Raw genomic sequence first — 18,320 nt, 5'->3', positions numbered from 1 at the left:
GCCTGTCCATTTGCCCATCTCCCTGCAGAGTGCTTTGTGGCTGTCTTCTTTTCCTAACAATTAAACCACCATTTATTTAACCCAACCCCTAATGATAGACTTTGAGGGTATTTTCAGTCTTTTGTTACAAACAGTGTTGCAAAGACTATCCTTGTATATGTACAACTATAATGGCAGAATAAATTCCTAAAAATAGAATTACTCAATGAGTATACACATTTAAAATTTTATAGATGATCCAATTTATTGCACCTCACTTAGCACCTTCTGGTTTTATCTGTCTCTCTGTTTTAGAGGTAGTTCTCCAGTTTTAGTGGTTGGGCTCAGTCTGGGGGAAAGAGAATCAATCAAGGTGATTTCATTGTGCCTCCATCGCCAAGGCACTCTCTTCCTTCCTCCCCACCATGGTCCTAGTCCCCCAGCTACCTGGGCAGACCCCTATGAGGGTCCCACCACACCTGTTCAACTTTTGCCATCAAAGCTTGCCCGCTCAATGTCATAGGTTTCCTGGGTCCCTGTTCTCCTAACTGGATAAGCAGAATCCAGTTTCGGTGTGATTGGTTGACACTGCATTATAATTAAGGCTTTCAAAGCCTAACCTCAAAGAAGTAAATGAGGCTGGGACTTTTAGGAACTCTTCCTGGCGGGTGAGACAGAGATTTTGAGCAGAGGGATTCCCAAAGCCCTCTGCGTCAAAGCTGCCTGGGACACTATGACCCTCCTTTCTTCTACCTCTTTTCTTATTCCAGGCGTTGGGAAAAGGTCTGATGCTCCTGGAATTTCTCCGTGGCTCCCACCTGACCCTCCACTGGGCAAGGAGCAGGGTCCCTCCTGCTGCTTAGGGCATCTTTTCCAATTTAGAAAGTTCCTTTGTTCTCTTAATCTTCATTTTAATGTCTGTATAGGACCATGGTCCGTCCCTAGGCCATGATTTTTACTTGATTTGTGGGAGGGGCTTGGGACAAGCAAGCATGGGGAAGCCAAGATTTCCATCTCAACCACAGAGAAAGACACTCAAATGAATGAGTCCTGTCAAGTTCATTACTCCCGAATCTCTGAAACAGCCCCACACCCACACCAGTCTTCCTCCCATCAGACGAGCAACGTTAGGCTGGTCTTTACAGGAGGATGGCCACTGATTGGTTGCACCTGCCATAGGGTGGCCTGGCATGAAGGCCTGTGCCTAAAGCCCAGAGGGAAATCGGCTAAACCAATCAGATTGGCTTCTGTGGGATTTGGGCTGGAGAATGAAAAGATTGGTTGGTAGCAATAGAAGAAAGGAGCAGACAGAGATGGGCAGGCAGAGGCGGGGTGGGGCAAGGATGGCTGCCCCTTCTCCTGGCTCCAGATGGCTGAGATAACTAGGATTCTCATAACTGGAGGAGCACACTCCCTGGTGGACCTCGTGGGTGTGGCTCGGAACTTCCTCTCCTGGCCTGTTCTCTTCCACCTCCCGCTTCTCCCAAGTACCCTGCTGAGGAGATTCTACACCCCCAGGGTGTAAGACTGACTTGATCTATGGCCTTTACCTTTAAATTCCCTTTTAGAGAAAAGAGGAGTTTGAGACGTTCGTGTCTGACACCTGGGCCCCATCCAGGAACAGTCTATGTGCCGAGGTAAACCCACTTCCTGAGTGTGGCATCTCCCCGCTCCCAGAAGCAAGCCCAGCGCTCAGTCACCACCCGGCACCCATCGCTAGTTCTTTTATGTGAGGTAGAGCGGTGGCTATTAGTAGTAGTAGTATTACCTTTTTTTTTTTAAACTACATACTTTCTGAAAGATTTTTGAAAAATTTAGTTACACCCTTACAATTTTTACGTTGATATCTAGAATTTTTCATCATAGCTTGAAGAGCTGCAAAGGATGTAATTTCTGGCATATTGCAAATACTGACATTTAAAAATAAAACTGTTCTTTTAAATGTAACTAATAGCATCTAACAAACAGAGCATTTTTTAAAAATATAGAAGAGCTCTACTTTCACAACTGGAAAATTTACATTGTTCCTTTTTCCCTTCGAACATGTATGTTATATATTCCCACAGAGTTTCATCCTAACGTAATATATTTTTAAGCGTGAAAGTCTTTTATTGTTCGCACTATCATACTTCTCTGCAACTAAAATATACATGTGAATTGAAATGTTAATTTAAAAAATTTTTATAAGTTAAAAATTATTTGGGATCAAGATATCATGATTATTATTAACATCAAACATAGAGATACTTGAATTTTGACAATTATTAAATGTAAAGTTATATTTTAGAGAGCAGCAGTTTAGAATAAATGTGATTTATCACTAGAATGAGAAAGATTAACAGCAGAGAGACAGAGAGAGTGAGAGTATTAGGACTTAACATCAATGATTAGTGTCAAGTGCGTTATTTACAGAAGAATCTACAATATACTCCTGGTAGAGTGTGGACATTGAAATCTATGGTAGGAATTTAAAACGATAGAGAAGCTGGCAGTTATAACAAGGAGGCTTGTACCCAAGTAAAAGATGAGTATGGTTTTGTGGTATTTGGTAATCTTTTGACAAAATTTAATAAAAACAATAACACTTTTCTAAGAAAGAATAGGAGAAAATCTTCATGAGCTTGGGGTAGGCAAGGATTTTATATGACACCCAAAGCACAATCTAGAGAAGAAAATATTGATAAATCATACTTCATCGAAATAAAAAACTTCTCTTTGAAAGACCCTGTTAAAAGAGTTAAAATATAATTCATTGGGCTGGAGATTCCCTGGTGGTCCAGTGGTTAGGATGCCATGCTTTCACTGCCAATGGCCCGGGTTCGATCCCTGGTCGAGAAACTAAGACCCACAGCCGTGCGGCGCAGCCAAACTAAAAAAAAGGAGGGTGATCCACTGGTGAGGAGAAAATACTGGCAAATCCAGATATATGAAGGACTATCAAGATGCAGTAATAAGAAAACAGAGAACAACATAAATGGGCAAAATGTTTGAAGAGACCCTTCACCAGGGAAGATTTATGAATGCCAAATAAACATGTGGAAAGATGCCATTTGCCATTAGAAAAACATGAATTAAAACCACAATGAGGTACCATAACACGCTATTAAAATGTCTAAAACTGAAAATGCTGATCATATGAAGTGTGGTGAAGATGTGGAATAAGTGGAACTCTCCTACACGCTGGTAGAATGTCAAATGGAACAACCACTTTGGAAAATAGTTCGGCAGCTTCTTAAATAAACATACATTTACTATAGAATCCAGTCATTCCACTCATAAGTATTTGCTCAAGAGAAAAGAAAGTATACGCCCACACAAGAACTAAGACACAAATGTTCACAGCACTTTTATTGGTAAGGGCCCCAAACAGGACACAGTCTAAATATCCATCGCCAGGTGAATGGTAAACAAATTGTGGTGTATTCCTACAATGGATATACTCAGCAATAAGAAGGAGCAAAATGTTGATGCATGGAGCAACATGAATGAGTATCAAAATAATTATGCCAGGGCTTCCCTGGTGGCGCAGTGGTTGAGAATCTGCTTGCCAATGCAGGGGACACAGGTTCGAGCCCTGGTCTGGGAGGATCCCACATGCCGCGGAGCAACTAGGCCCGTGAGCCACAACTACTGAGCCTGCGCCTCTGGAGCCTGTGCTCCGCAACAAGAGAGGCCGCGATAGTGAGAGGCCCGCGCACCACAATGAAGAGTGGCCCCCGCTCGCCGCAACTAGAGAAAGCCCTCGCACAGAAACAAAGACCCAACACAGCCATAAATAAATAAATTAATCAAAAAAAAATAATTATGCCAATTATGCCGAGTGAAAGGAGCCAGACAAAAAGAAAGAATATCTACTGTATTTTTCCATTTATATACAAGTCTAGAAAATGAAAACATCTATAATGGCAGAAGGCAGATCAGTGATTGCCTAGGGATGGGGTATGGTGACGGGGAGGTGGAGCGAGGGATGCTAAAGGGGTGATAAGTTCACTTATCTTGATGGTGGTTGTGGTTTCATGGGTATGTACATGTGTCACAAAGCTTATATTGTATACTTTAAATACCTGAGGCTAACTGCATGTCAATGCTACCTCAATAAAGTTTAAAAGTGTGAATAAATGCCTAAGAAAATCTAAAATATTAGCTTAGCTCTTACAATGTTTCCTTTACTTGAAGGTGTACTATTCAGCTGTCTGAAGTGCATAGGGAAATCCCTTCCTACCCCGATTTGAAAGGCTCTCGATTTTGCCCACACGGAGGGCTGGGTGAAAAAGAACACTCTCAAAGCTCTTCCTCCAGCTGAGAGTGGGGAAGAGGCAGAGAGGATGAGCTTCCAAAGCAGTGTGCTTCACTGCAATCTTGAACATTCTAAGACAGATACAGTTAGATAAGGCTGCAGTCGTGACATGCACAGGTCACATGGGAGAAATAGGGTCCTGACACCTTTACCATCTCACTGTTGCTTTGCTTTCTTGGAACTCTCCCTCTGGAGTTTGGTGATCTGTCACAGAAGTCGGGGGATGGAAAAGGTGAGGTTATTACACAACAATTGTCATCCTTCCTGCTCTCCCGTTCTATTCTACATCTGAATTCTCTGCATCTCAACAGGAGTCAAAGCACCCCACTTGAATGCCACATTGTCTGTAACAGAAATATATGTAAGAAAGCGACAGATGTGAAGCCCTACCCTAGGTTCATGATAACTTGTCACAGGAGGTGTTGCAGACACATATTTTTTTCTTCCATTTTTATTGAGATATGACTGACATACAGCACATATAAATTTAAGGTGTACAGCATAATGACTGAATTATATCACGAAATAATTATCACAATAAGTTTAGTGACCATCCATCATCTCATATGGATACAACATTAAAGAAATAGAAAAAATTTTTTTCTTGCAATGAGAACTCAGGATTTACTCTTAACTTTCCTATATAACATGCAGCCGTATTAATTATACTGATCATGTTGTACATCACATCCCTAGTACTGACTTATCTTATAACTGGAAGCTTGTACCTTTTGACCACCTCATCAAGTACCTCTTCCTCCCTGCCCCCCACCTCTGGTAGCCACAAATCTGATCTCTCTTCCTGAGTTTGTTTGCTTTTGAAGCATAATTGACCTTCAACATCATGTTGAATCAACATAGTGATTCGATCTTTCTACACATTACAAAACGATCACCCTGATAAGTCTAGTTCCCATCTGTCACCATACAAAGATATTATTACATAGTTATTGACTATATATTCCCCACACTGTACACTTCATACCCGTGACATTTATTTTGTAATTGGAAGTTTGTACCTCTTAGTCTCCCTCACCTATTTCTCTCCTCTGCTCACCCCTCCCCTCTGGTAAACACCTTTTTGTTCTCTCTCTGACTCTGTTTCTGTGTGGTATAATACCCTCTAGGTCCATCCATGTTGTTGCAAATGGCAAGATTTCATTATTTTTTCATGGCTGAATAATATTCCGTTATATATATATGTTGGACAGATGTATTTTTAATTATCCTTCCTCCTCCCCCCCTTTTCTGGCAGTGGGAAGGCTTTTACACCCCAGGACCTCCATAGTAATATTGCTAATTGTGAGAGATATACCTTTTATTTGTAAAGTGAGAAAAGGACAAATCTGAAAGGGGAGGTGGGACAGCAGAACCCAGCCCTGACCTCGAGTCAGAAGGAGCTGTCTCAGATGGATTGAGGAAAGGCAGTACTTGGTTCCTTTAAGTCTATCATGCTGTGAACCTCTTGTACTCACGCGCCCTGGTCTGAAGGCTCCTGACACTAAGGGATTGTCAGTAAACGGGGCCCTTGCACTCTTTCTTTAATCAATAGAAATTGGTAAGGGGCCAGATGAGAATTCCATGCAAGGCTTTATTGGGGCTGAAGCTGCAGCACGAGGCAGCAAAAACAGGTAACAGGTGCCCTTGCTCACTCTGGGAGAGGAGCTGCTTGGGTCCTTAATGGGGTAACAACAGGGGTGGTTCTGTGGGCTGGGCAGGAAGCATAGCTTAGGTGGTCCGCCCGCCCTCTTGGTGGTGCTGCGTGCAGAGATCATGCACAGGGTACCCTGCTTTTGCTCTTGGCACCTCAGAAATTGCAGTTAGTGTGTGGTCTTTTTGTATCTTGTTCATAATTGCCCCAGCTGCTGCCTGAGTGCAGTTACTTTTAGTCCCTTATAGTTTCTTTGTATTCCATTGCTCGAAGAGATGTTTGTCCAGGTGCAAGCACTCCGGTAAAGTGTGGCAGGTCCCAGCGCATCCATGAGGATCCTGGACTTTTGACTTCTAGACCCACCATTTACCAGCTGTGATATGTGAGGTGGGAGCAGTGACACTTACCTTGCAGGACTGTTGTGAAAAGTAAAATGATTCTAGAACAGGGCCTTGTACAAAGCCCGGCAGTACAAATACACCGCCCTTGGGAAAGCTCCTTCACTCGTGTGTGTGTGTGTGTGTGTGTGTGTGTGCGCGTGTGTGTGTGTGTGTGTGTGTGTATGTGTGTGAGACACAGCTTTATCCAGGACCTACTGCCTCCTGGTGGGGGTCCAGAGCTCTGAAGCCACAACCTGGGCTCAAATACAACCCCTGGCTCACCGCCTATGTTTTTTCTTCTTGTGCAAAATGGAGCTAATAATAGAACCTACTCTGGGTTTGCTGTGAGGGCTGAAGCATGGAAAGTGCTTACAACAGTATCAGACACTTAGCAAGCACCCAAAATTGTTACCGTTGTTACTGAGCTAAGCATGGGGGTTAGGTTTGTCTCTGCAATCTGAGTCACTGGGAAGTCAAAGTAAATATATGTGGACTGAAAAAAATGCACAACCTAAGAGTTGAGAATTATGGTTTATTTGGCGAAATTTCCGGAAACTTCACCTGGAAGTCCGCCTCTCAGATAGCTCTGAGGGACTGCTCCAAAGAAGTAAGAGAGGAGCCAGGATATATAGTTTTGCAACAAAAACCACAGTCAGAACATCAAAGATTACCATTAATTAAAGAAAACCAGACATCTCAAGTTAATGAATTTTGCGCTTTTCTATGTATGAGAAGATGCAAGAGTCTGGGCTCATTGAAATCATTCCTTTGATATGCACCTTAACTATCTGGGCCAGTATTCCGTTTTTCTCCATCCTGAATTCCCTCAAGGTGCACAATCTGGGGCAGCTGCAGTGGATGCTTGATGCCCACAACATCCTTTGTTTACTGATATGGCAGGCGAGTATGGAAATATGGAAAATACGGGCTTGAGCTTCATAAAAATTGTTTTGTTGACAAAATTCCAAAATATGCCCTAGCTTCCTTTGGGGAACAAATGATACCAGTCCAGTAAATTACCCATGAAACAGCTCTGAAAGACACCACTTGTGAAAGAAAACAAAGTCTCCCATATAAGGGCCGTTCCATCTCCATTTATCTGAACTTGAGAATTTCCCTCCTTCCCTCCATCCCTTCTGTACGATCAGGACACCCAAGATGGCTGTTCTCTTGCTCTCCCTACATCTCCTGCTCTACCAGCGCCTACTTCACCTACACCCTACTCACATGACTGACCTTCCTACATACTTGCCCCTGGGCCCAGCTAATGGCTGTTCTAATCTTTAGATCAGAACGTCTCCACCTGATAGCTTATCAAAGGGGCAGTGAGGGGGCATGCTCCTCTGCTGGTTTCCCAGGTAACCAATGAGCCCACCTGAAGTCAATTCCCCTTCAACTAGTAATCTCCCACTGCCTGGGGAAAATAGCCTGCCGCCAGGTCCTGCCTGCTGTCTGCCACACACCGTGGGGTGTTGCTCCAGGACCTTGCTTCAGACATGTAAGTTCCCCCAACCATTAAACCACCAACATCTCTGTTGCTGACTCTGAGCTCTTTCTTTGGTCTTGAAGCTGGGCAAGTACAGCTTGGGTTTGTAGGCCTGCGGGGTGCAGCCCATCTTCCTGCATTGCCTCCTTTCTGCCTCTTACTTGCTGGAATTCAGAATTGATCAGGCTCTTAAAGATCATCAAGTCCAGTGTTTGTTTGTTTTTTAATTAATTTATTGGCTGCGTTGGGTCTTTGTTGCTGCACATAGGCTTTTTCTAGTTGAGGCGAGCGGGGGCTTCTCATTGCAGTGGCTTCTTTTTGCGGAGCATGGGCTCCAGGCGCGCGGGCTTCAGTAGTTGTGGCTCACAGGCTCCAGAGCGCAGGCTCAGTAGCTGTGGTGCACAGGCTTAGTTGCTCCACTGCATGTGGGATCTTCCCAGACCAGGGCTCGAATCCGTGTCCCCTGCATTGTCAGGCGGATTCTTAACCACTGTGCCACCAGGGAAGCCAGGTCCAGTGATTTTTTTTTTTTTTTTTTTTTTTTGCGGTACGCGGGCCTCTCACTGTTGTGGCGTCTCCCGTTGCAGAGCACAGGCTCCGGACGCTCAGGCTCAGCGGCCATGGCTCACGGGCCCAGCCGCTCCGCGGCATGTGGGATCTTCCCGGACCGGGGCACGAACCCGTGTCCCCTGCATCGGCAGGCGGACTCTCAACCACTGCGCCACCAGAGAAGCCCCCAGTGTTTTAATGGAAGAAAAAACTAATAGGTTGTAATAGGGCCCATGCCAAGCTGTGTGGTTTATGAGAAGTGAAGTAAAGAACAAGAAGGAGGAGCGGCCAGTATGATCCGCCCTCCTGTCACCTCTCCTTGTTATTTTTTCCACCTGAGCAGAATCCCTGAAATTATCAATAACTCATTTTCTGGTGGAACCTAATGGAACTTGTGACACAATGAGAAATAGACGTTTGGTCTCTGCCCCCACTTCCTGGCACACAGATCCCCAAACCCTTGAGCTCTCTGAAGGACATGTCTTTTGTATGGTAATGGTGGCTAGGGGCTGGGGGCTCTTGGGTAGCCTCTGGATGGGGGCTGGTTGCCAGGGGAACCAACCAGGTGATTAGAGGGTTGGCACTTCAGCCCCAACCTCCAACCTCCTGGGAGGGTAGAGGGACCGGAGGTTGAGTTAATCACTAAGGGCTAATGATATAATCGGTTGTGCCTGTCGTGAAGCCTCCATAAACGACTCTAACTGAAGGGCTTTGAGGAGCCAAGCTTCTGGGTTGGTGAACACGGGGAGGTGCTGGGAGGATGGCGTGCCTGGAGAGGTCATGGCAGCTCTATGCCCTTTTCCCCCATACCCTGGCCCATTCATCTCTTCCATTGGCTGTTTCTGAGTTGTATCCTTTTATAACAAAGTGGTAACCTAGTATAGAAACTGTGTTCCTGAGTTCTGTGAGCCGTTCTAGCAAATTATCAACCTCAAGGAGGGCATCATGGGAACCCCTCATTTTCCTTTTTTATTGAACTATAGTTGATTTACAATATTGTGTTAGTTTCAGGTGTACAGCAAAGTGATTCAGTTTTATTTATATATATTATATAATATTTTATATCTATATATAATCTTTTTCAGATTATTTTCCATTATAGGTTATTACAAGGTATTGAATATAGTTCCTTGTGCTATACAGGAAATCCTTGTTGTTTAGCTATTTTATAGATAGTGTATCTGTCAATCCCAAACTCCTAATTTACCCCTGCCCCCCTTCCCCTTTGGTAACCAGTTTGTTTTTTATGTCTGTGAGTCTGTTTCTGTTTTGTAAATAAGCTCATTGTATTATTTTTTAGATTCCACATATAAGTGTTACCATATAATATTTATCTTTCTCTGATTACTTCACTTATTAGGATGATAATCTTTACGTCCATCCACGTTGCTGCAAATAGCAATATTTCATTCTTTTTTACGGCTCAATGATATTCCATTATGTATGTGCGTGTGTACACACACACACACACACACACACACACGCACACCCCACATCTTAAACCAATCATTTGTTGATGGACATTAAGGTTGTTTCCATGTCTTGGTTATTGTAAATAGTGCTGTTATGAACATTGGGGTGCATGTATCTTTTCAAGTAAGAGTTTTAATCTTTTCCAGATATATGCCCAGGAGTGGGATTGCTGAATCTTATGGTAACTCTATTTGTAGTTTTTTTTTAAGGAAACTCCATACTGTTTTCCATAGTGGCTGCACTGATTTCTACCAACAGTGTAGGAGGGTTCCCATATCTCTACATCTTTTCCAGCATTTATCATTTGTAGACTTTTTGATGATGGCCATTCTGACCGGTGTGAGTTGATACCTCATGGCAGTTTTGATTTGCATTTCTCTAATAATTAGCAATATTGAGCATCTTTTCATGTGCCTGTTGGCCATCTGTATGTCTTCTTTGGAGAAATATCTATTTAGGTCTTCTGCCCATTATTTGATTAAGGAACCGTGATTTATAGCCTTTCACTGGTCAGAAGCAGAGGTGACAACTTGGACTTGCAATTGGAGTCTAAAGAGGAGGGAGGAGAGGGGTACTCCGGTGGGACTGAGCCCTTAACCTGTGGGGTCTACCCTGTTCCAAGCAGTTAGTATCAGCAGTGAGTTCAACTGTTGGTGTCTGCTGAGAATTGGAGAACTGCTTGGTGTGGAGAAACCCACATATCTGGGGTCAGAAGTGAGTACCGAGTGTAGAGAAGAAACAGGTTTTTCCATTGAGGCTGGATAAATAATTAAATTAATATGGGGATACTTTTTAGGAGCTAAAAGCCTTCATACCTGAGCCGAGTAATTCTCCTTCTACGTATCTTTTCTAAGAAAATAATCAGAGAGTAGAAGGAGGATAAATATACAACAATGTATTCTGCAGAAACAGCCTTAATGTCCAACAATAAAATTAAATACTTCAAATTATAAAAGTTTCCCTTGTCATGGGAAAATGTCCGTGATATGTTAAGGATATAAAACAAAAATACAGTTTTGATCTGTTCTATACTAAAAACATTTATAGCAAGATGTAAAGAAAGCATTATAGTTTTCTGTATTTCAAAAATGAAGACTTTGGAAACTTCAAGAAGAGAACAGGACTATTTGATAACTAGTCCAGGAAGGTTAAGAAAAACTTTCCTCCAAAAGGTTAACGGATGTTCATGATTCCAAGTTTTTCCAAGAACGGGCTCCCCACTACTTAACCTGGGATGTGCTTGCTTTGAAACTACAAAAATAAGTGCTTTCACATTTTTGTGATGACTCTGGACCTACCTTCAGAGCTTTTGCTGCTTGTTCTTTTGTTTTAAATGCCACAAAGGCAAATCCCTTTGGATCGCCAGTAGACTTATAATGTGGTGTGCTTATATAAACATTGCCACGTTTCCCAAATACTGTCTCAATCCAGCTGTGATCAACATTTTTGGGAATTAACTTCTATGATAAATTAGAAAGTTATTAACCCTTACATATATAATACTATCGCCTTACTCAGAAGGTCAATACGTTTTTAACTTGAATATTAATTTTTTTAAAATGAAGACTTTGGGAGGGATGTAAGAGGGAAGAAAAGGAAGAAGGCCAATAACGCTTATCAGGCAACCAGAATGTGCCAGGTCTGTTAGGTTCGTCACTTTATCCCATCATCACAAAATGTATAAGTATCCCCCTCCTTTATTTTAGCTCTATTTTTTAATGGATGAGAACACAGGATCTCCAGAAGTGCTGAAAGAATTCCCAGGTCTCAGGGCTTGTCGGTGGAGGGGCAGGATTTGGCCCAGCCTGTCCTGCTCCCGAACTCATGTGTTTTTTCCCACCACATCTCGCTGCCCAAATGCTCAAGGAGCTTTGGCTCCATTCCTACTGCCATTTGGAGTTTGATTAAAAACAAAATGCGGACCACGTCATCACAAGTGCTTTCAATACACATTTATTGCAAAACCACAGCACAGTAACTATAATGTCAACATAACCATATTTCCAAACTGAGCAGGAAATCACCATTCTCATGTGCACTCTCCCAAGAAGCGGGGGCTGACACGGAGGCTCCGTACTGTGAATAATGACTAGAAGCCCCATTCTGAACTAGGAGTTCTAAACCATTAAACATTTAATTACCACTTTGGCAAAGCAATGCACATTACCATTTCTAAAATGTAACAGCACAGAGATTTTAAATGCATCTTTATTTTTCAGAATCTTCAGTATTCACAATGTGTAAAATGAAGCAGAGTTTTAAATAAAAAGCTATGCCAAAACACATTTCCTTAAAAAGACCCGATGGAAAGGAAGGAAAACCGCATATGAATAATATTTATCAGTGCTTACAGTTGACATTAACTGTAGTTTGAAAAGAATAAAAATACTCAAGACTTCAACATTTCCTTACAAAAGTATACTTGGCCATAAAATAAAAATCTATAAAACCCCAAATATTACAAAAGTAAAATGCAAAAAAAAAATCTTTTTATTAAAATGTAATATAATATTTACATGGTAAGAATTATTTAAAAATGCACAGAACACTCAGAAGTTGTGATGAGCGTCAGAGGGGAATTTATCACACACACTCATGTTTTGACAGTTGCATAGACCCACCAGGTCACAGAGCTGGGCCAGCAGATATGCACATCCCCTGGCATCAAGGCTCAGTGTGGGCAGATTTTAAGCCCCCTCCCTGCACCTGTCTATTTTTGCATCATGTCTCCTGCTGGGAGAAGAATGTCTGCCCAGGTACATGGGGTGTCGCGGGAGGAGGAGTACCTGCTGTCAGTGAGCCTGTATGTCACCTGGATCTTAGTGTTGCTATTTAAAAGCCAGGTTCTGGAGCTGGGAGGAATCTCAAGAGATCATCTGGTCTATCCTTAGTCCTCTGGGACGGTCCTGGACCGTTCCCTTATTTACAGCCCCAGAGGCAGGGAAGCTGCTGCAGCCTGCTGGAGTACCCTTTCACTCTGGCAGTCAGAACTCCTTGTGCTCAACTGCAGCAGTTTCAGCTAAAAAGCATCCCCAGAGTGGACCGGATCCCAACAGGCAGGGACTCTGTTCTTCCGCAGACTGAAAAGGAGTCAGGGGCTTCAGTGTAGCCTGGGACTGGGAGGAGGGGACAGGGAGGGCATGAATTGCAATGAGACTCACCGCCAAGGGGAGGCCCAAGGCTGAGGGAAGGGCCGCCTCCGGGAAACCCAGGGAATGCGAGAGCCTGTATGGCACACTAGGACCCCAGTGTGGATCACGGTGGCCATGGGACTATTGCAGGCTCCCGCGTCAGCAGCTGCCTCTGCTCTGCTTCTGCAGCCATCCTGCCTCTACTTCCTTCCACCTGATCTCTGGCCTCTGCTTGCTTTCCTGCTCTGTCATGTGGTGCAGAGCCATGAAAGCCAGAGAACTATAAATGGAGTAAAATCAGACCAACACACTGGCTTGAGATCAGAGGGAGAACAAGAAAGCTCTTGGGCTTTCAGATAGTGATTTTGGTTGCAAGGACTTTCTGGTTTGCTTCTAGGAGTGTGACTGAGAGGGTGAAGGCAGATGGAAAAGTCTGAATGGAGTAAGACATGGTGACTTGACTTGGCTCTAGAATCCACTTGGACTGCCCAAGATTTCTTTGCATCCAAGAATTGGTATGAAAAGAAATGACTCGGGCGGAGTGTATGAAATGCAATAGGGTACTGAAGGCGTAAGAGGCGGCGGATGTCTAGATTCCCACTGCTTTCGTGGAGCAGAACGGGAACCTCCGCTCCGCCAGACAGGGCTTCCGCGAGGGCGGTTCCCAGATGGCTGGCTCCCCTTCTAGTGTCTCCACCCGCACTGGGGTGTGAGGTCCCCATCTCCAAGCTCTACGACAGTTCCTCTGCCCTGCTTTGTTGTCTCCCCATTTTTGGACCACCTCTCTCCTGCCTCCATTCTTTAAAAGCAAGAACTTCTAAGTGCAGAGCGGGGGTGGCTCTGGAACAGATGACAGGGTAGGTTGTGGAATCTCTATCCCTCGAGAGCTGAAAAAGCAGTTGGCCAGACACAGCACAGGCGGGATGTGCTCGGAGGCGGGAGGCTGGGCCAGATGACTCTGAGAACAAGCCAGTTTTGGGGTTCTGTTTTCCAGAATCTGCTTCCACCACAACTCCCTGCCTCCAAACCTCCTTCTCCACTTTCACTCAGCAGACATATCAACAGACGCCTGTAGCCTGGCTTCTCTCTCACTGACTCCTTCAGTGGGGTCTCCATGCTTACATGGCCCCAGCTCCCACTTGCTAGAAGGCTTTTCCCTCTGCCTAATCCCATGTCTGGACACTAGCAGATCTAAACTCTTTGGAAGCTTGTTAGCTTTCCCTAAAACTTTTCCACTTCTTTTCAAGCCATCAAAACAGATTTCTCTGCCTGACACTTCAAAAGCCGTCCAGACGCATTTTTTACTCTATGAAGGTTACATGTAACTATAAAAACGGATTAGGGACAAGCATGGATTTCTAACGGCCCAAGAAAGCAGGGTTTAGAGCGTATTTTTCCAGAGTACGATCCCATAGACAGTCATAGAAATAAGCTACAAAGCTTCCAACAGCTTTTGGGGGTGTTGCTAGGTTTGAATTACAGTTGTTATGAATGGACTCATCAGAATATGAATCTCTCTGAGGGCCAGGATGCTGTCTTCTTTGTTTCTGCATCTTCAGAGCCTAGCCCTGTGCTCAGCATGCAGCCGGAGCCCGAAATATACTGGTTGAATTATGAGATCCAGCTTCCTCCATCCCAGCTCTCCTCTCTTTTTAAAAAAATATGATCTGCCTCTCTCAGCATTTAATAGTGGTTAGGATGAAATCCCTGCCTGGCTTTATTTTAGAATGTTCTATTATATTCGAATTGTATTATAAAGTACTCAGAAGCAAAAAGATCACAGTCTGCTATAAGATAAAAGAAGCAATTTTGTAAGAAAAAATTTGAAGTTTAAAAAAACATGAAATAAATTTCAGGACCTAGATAACAAAGAATTTACTGGTAAAGGAATACTGATAAAAGAGTGAATAGGTAAGGGAATCAGTAGCTGGTTCATTAGAGTAGCCTTTCGCCCAATTAGATGGAAGGACAATTACAGGCAACAGAATGCAGCATGGAGTTGCCAGTGCCTGGGGATCTATATTAACCTTGAGTAAAAAAGACAACAAACGTGAAGGGGCTTCTGTGTTCTGAGATAAGAGGGTGAAATGTCAGGGCTAAGCTCTCAATCAATGTCTTTTTCCCTGAAAAGGACAAGGGTAACTGCGTTTCTATGGGACACGGAATGAGGATTCTGAGGCGCAGACTAAAAGGACAGTGGGGTCATGGAGGGGGACGGCTCCACTGGAGACATTTACGTCATTTACTGATCTTCTCCTCAATAAGTTATTGATCAGGAAGAGCAGTGTAATGTGAATTAGTGAGTTCAGGGAAGGACTGAGAGAAAAGGACCACCCCAGCACAGCCCTCCATTTTAGCAGGATTCCAGTGGGCAGCCCCGTGCTGCCTATAGCAGGAGGGGTGGGATCAGGCACCTGCCCTGACTTCTTCCAGGCCCGCTCCTCCGAGTTACAGACCTTCCTTGACCTTATAGGTATGTAAGTCAAGGAAGCGATTTTGTTTGGACTTGTAGATGCAATCTAGTAGGACGGGGGCAGAATTTTCCTAATACTTAATTTTCATAAGCCTCCAAAAGATTTATTTCCGGTGAAGAGGGAAGTAAATTTGGAGGTGGGGACATTGGCAGTAAATAAACCCATCTGCAGAACTAAAACCTGCCCTTTTGAGCATCTTTAGGTTTCTGCAAAGGCTTAGAAGGCCAGGACTGCAATAGCGATGCCTCAAGTGTGGACACAGCTGAAGGGCTCCCATAGGGTCTCCTGCCCCCAAAGCAGCCCTTCTCTCTCTGATGGGCTGATGTCCCAAGTTCTATCACTAGAAACCCTTTCTGTTGGTGTTTAGTCTTTGTTCTCTGTTAAAATTCAAATTCCTTTTAGAAAGGAAATGCACAAGGCCTTATGTGTATCTTGGTGTGTTTGTAATTAAGTCTTGTCTTCAGAGGAAGCTGGAGGTGCCAACAATCTTCCCAACTTCCTAAAGGAATAGTAAACCACTCCCCAGCCATGGGATGATGGGAAGGCTTGGGATTCCTCATGTGAAAATTGATTCAGTGCTCCCAGACAGATACAGGTTCTGCCTATGGTGGAAATTCCAATGGAACAGAATACCTTCCCTTGAAATCAGTTATGGTTAATGATGGTACAAGAAAAAAAAATTGGGTTCCTGCTATGCATAATTATTTGGGAAACTCTCATTATTCCTTTTTCTAGCTAGTTCAGGAGAGTATTTGTTTTTTTTAAAAAAATCTGTCTAAAATGTCCTGAAGGGTAGAAACATCTTTTGTTTTTCTGATTCTCCTTCACAGGCACACACTGCACACATGTAATTACTCTGTATATAGAATGAATAAAAGCGTGAATGAAGGAATAGTGGATATGTCGGTGGCCTGAGAGTTTCCATAACTGCCTGGCACCTATAATGCATAACTAATGGGGCCTTCCTTGTAGAAGCTCCTTGCTTGTTTGAAAGATAATGTGTAACTGGAAGGACCAGTGGAAAGGTATTGCACTTGTGTTGTTTTCTACTTTCTGTCTGGTGTGTGACCAAATAAGTGTATATTAGATGCTATAAAACTCTTCAGCAAAAAGGAACATCCACTTGACCCTTCTATTTTAGAGGAAGCCAGGGTCCAGAGAGAACAGGTGACTTTTCCAAAGCCCCAAGGTGCTCAGCAGCTGCCCTGGAGAGAGAAACTGAAACCCAGGCCTCCTGACTCTCAGGCTGGACTTTTGGTTCATTTCTCTGACAGCTTTTGTGCCCATGTTATAATTTCAGTGAAGCCTTGTTTCCTAACACCTGGGTACAGATCAGACATGACCTACTAAACCTCTGTTCTCACTCTATAAAAGATATATGCACAGCTCTACTGGCAGAATCTGGCCATTGGAGACAACACTGTTGCAGAGCAACTTCCAATTCTTCGGTGCTGTAACTCTAGAAATATCATCAGTTCAAGGATCAGCTTTACCACCTGATCCAACAGTTTGATTTCTACAGGTGCCAAGTCGCTGCTGACTCACGATGAGTCAAACCAAACCAAAGGATGGGTTTCTGGTTTGTCCTGACTCCAGTGAGCAAATGCAGTACTCTGACCTGGCTCCCAGGATGCTATCTCAACAGCAGATGACAGATTTTCTCGTATCACATTTGATAAATTTAATAAATGCTGCATTTCATATATAAGGTCCTTTGGGGAAATAAACAGTACCTATAGCTTATCTTCTAGCACAGGCAATGAAGGAGCCATTTCTTCTTGTTGCTGAATGTGTGCGTGGTGGAAGAGTCTGTGTGTTCACGTGTAGGGACTCACAGGAGGAGGGCTACTGCACAAACAGGTGCATGTACATCAGTCATTTCCTAATATTTAAATAGAATGGACCTGAATTTCTGAACTGGAAGAGACCTTAGGGAATATCTTTGTTCACTCCTTCATTTTAGAATTGTGGGTAAATGAGGAATGAAGGGACTTGGTCAGGGTCAAACAGCTGAAGACATCAGGCCTGGCCACGAGCTGGGCCCTGGGGCTCCTAGGCTAGGGCTCTTTTTCTGTCCTCTCTAGTCTAGTTCATGAAGAAATTGGCCAGCTCTCTTCAACAATATGGGCAACTCAGACAATGTGGGTTTCACACAGCTTGCTTCCAAGCACAGTCAGAAATAAATAGGAAGATACAACCAGAAAGGGGAAAGCCTGATGGGAAAGATGGCAGGAAAGAAAGAAGTGACCAAACAAATGTAAGTTCTTGTCCTACTACAGTTCATCAATTTTACTGGTAGCTTGAAAGTTAGAACAGCTAAGGAAGGTGACCAGGAAAATAGTTAAGGATTACCAGAATCTTCATTAACTATTATTTTTCTAAAAAATGGGATGGCATAAGCTGTCTTTCTCGACTTTCTGCTTTCTACAGTATGGCGTGCCTCTGCTGAGATGGACAGCCAAGAAAACCCTGTCAAGAAAATCCGTTTGGATTTTGGGGGTAGATCATTCATTTTCTTCTCTCACGGGGCATGGGCCTTAGTTGGCAGCATTAAAAACTGTCTATATTTCCAATAAGAAAACCAATATTGCATATTGAAGTTCACCTTTAAACTTCAGAATATGATAGAGCTTGATGGTACATAACCAGGTCTGTAAAATGTCTCCATTAACCACTGCTACAGTTGATACAGATTTGTCTTGGAGAAAAATAAGGAGCTCAGAAACTCCTGCCCAAGTGTTCATGCCAACATGGTCTTAAGAAATAGTTCCTGAGATCACTTGATTTTAAATCCTCTCTGTTTTTATACTTGATGTAGGTAAATGCATAGAAAATTTTCTGAAAGGACGCATAGGGATTATCTCTGAAAAGGAGAATGGATCAACCAGCATATGTTTGGA

Source organism: Delphinus delphis, chromosome 4, assembly GCF_949987515.2.
Source record: "Delphinus delphis chromosome 4, mDelDel1.2, whole genome shotgun sequence".
Taxonomy (NCBI): Eukaryota; Metazoa; Chordata; class Mammalia; order Artiodactyla; family Delphinidae; genus Delphinus; species Delphinus delphis.
This window is presented reverse-complemented; position numbering follows the sequence as displayed.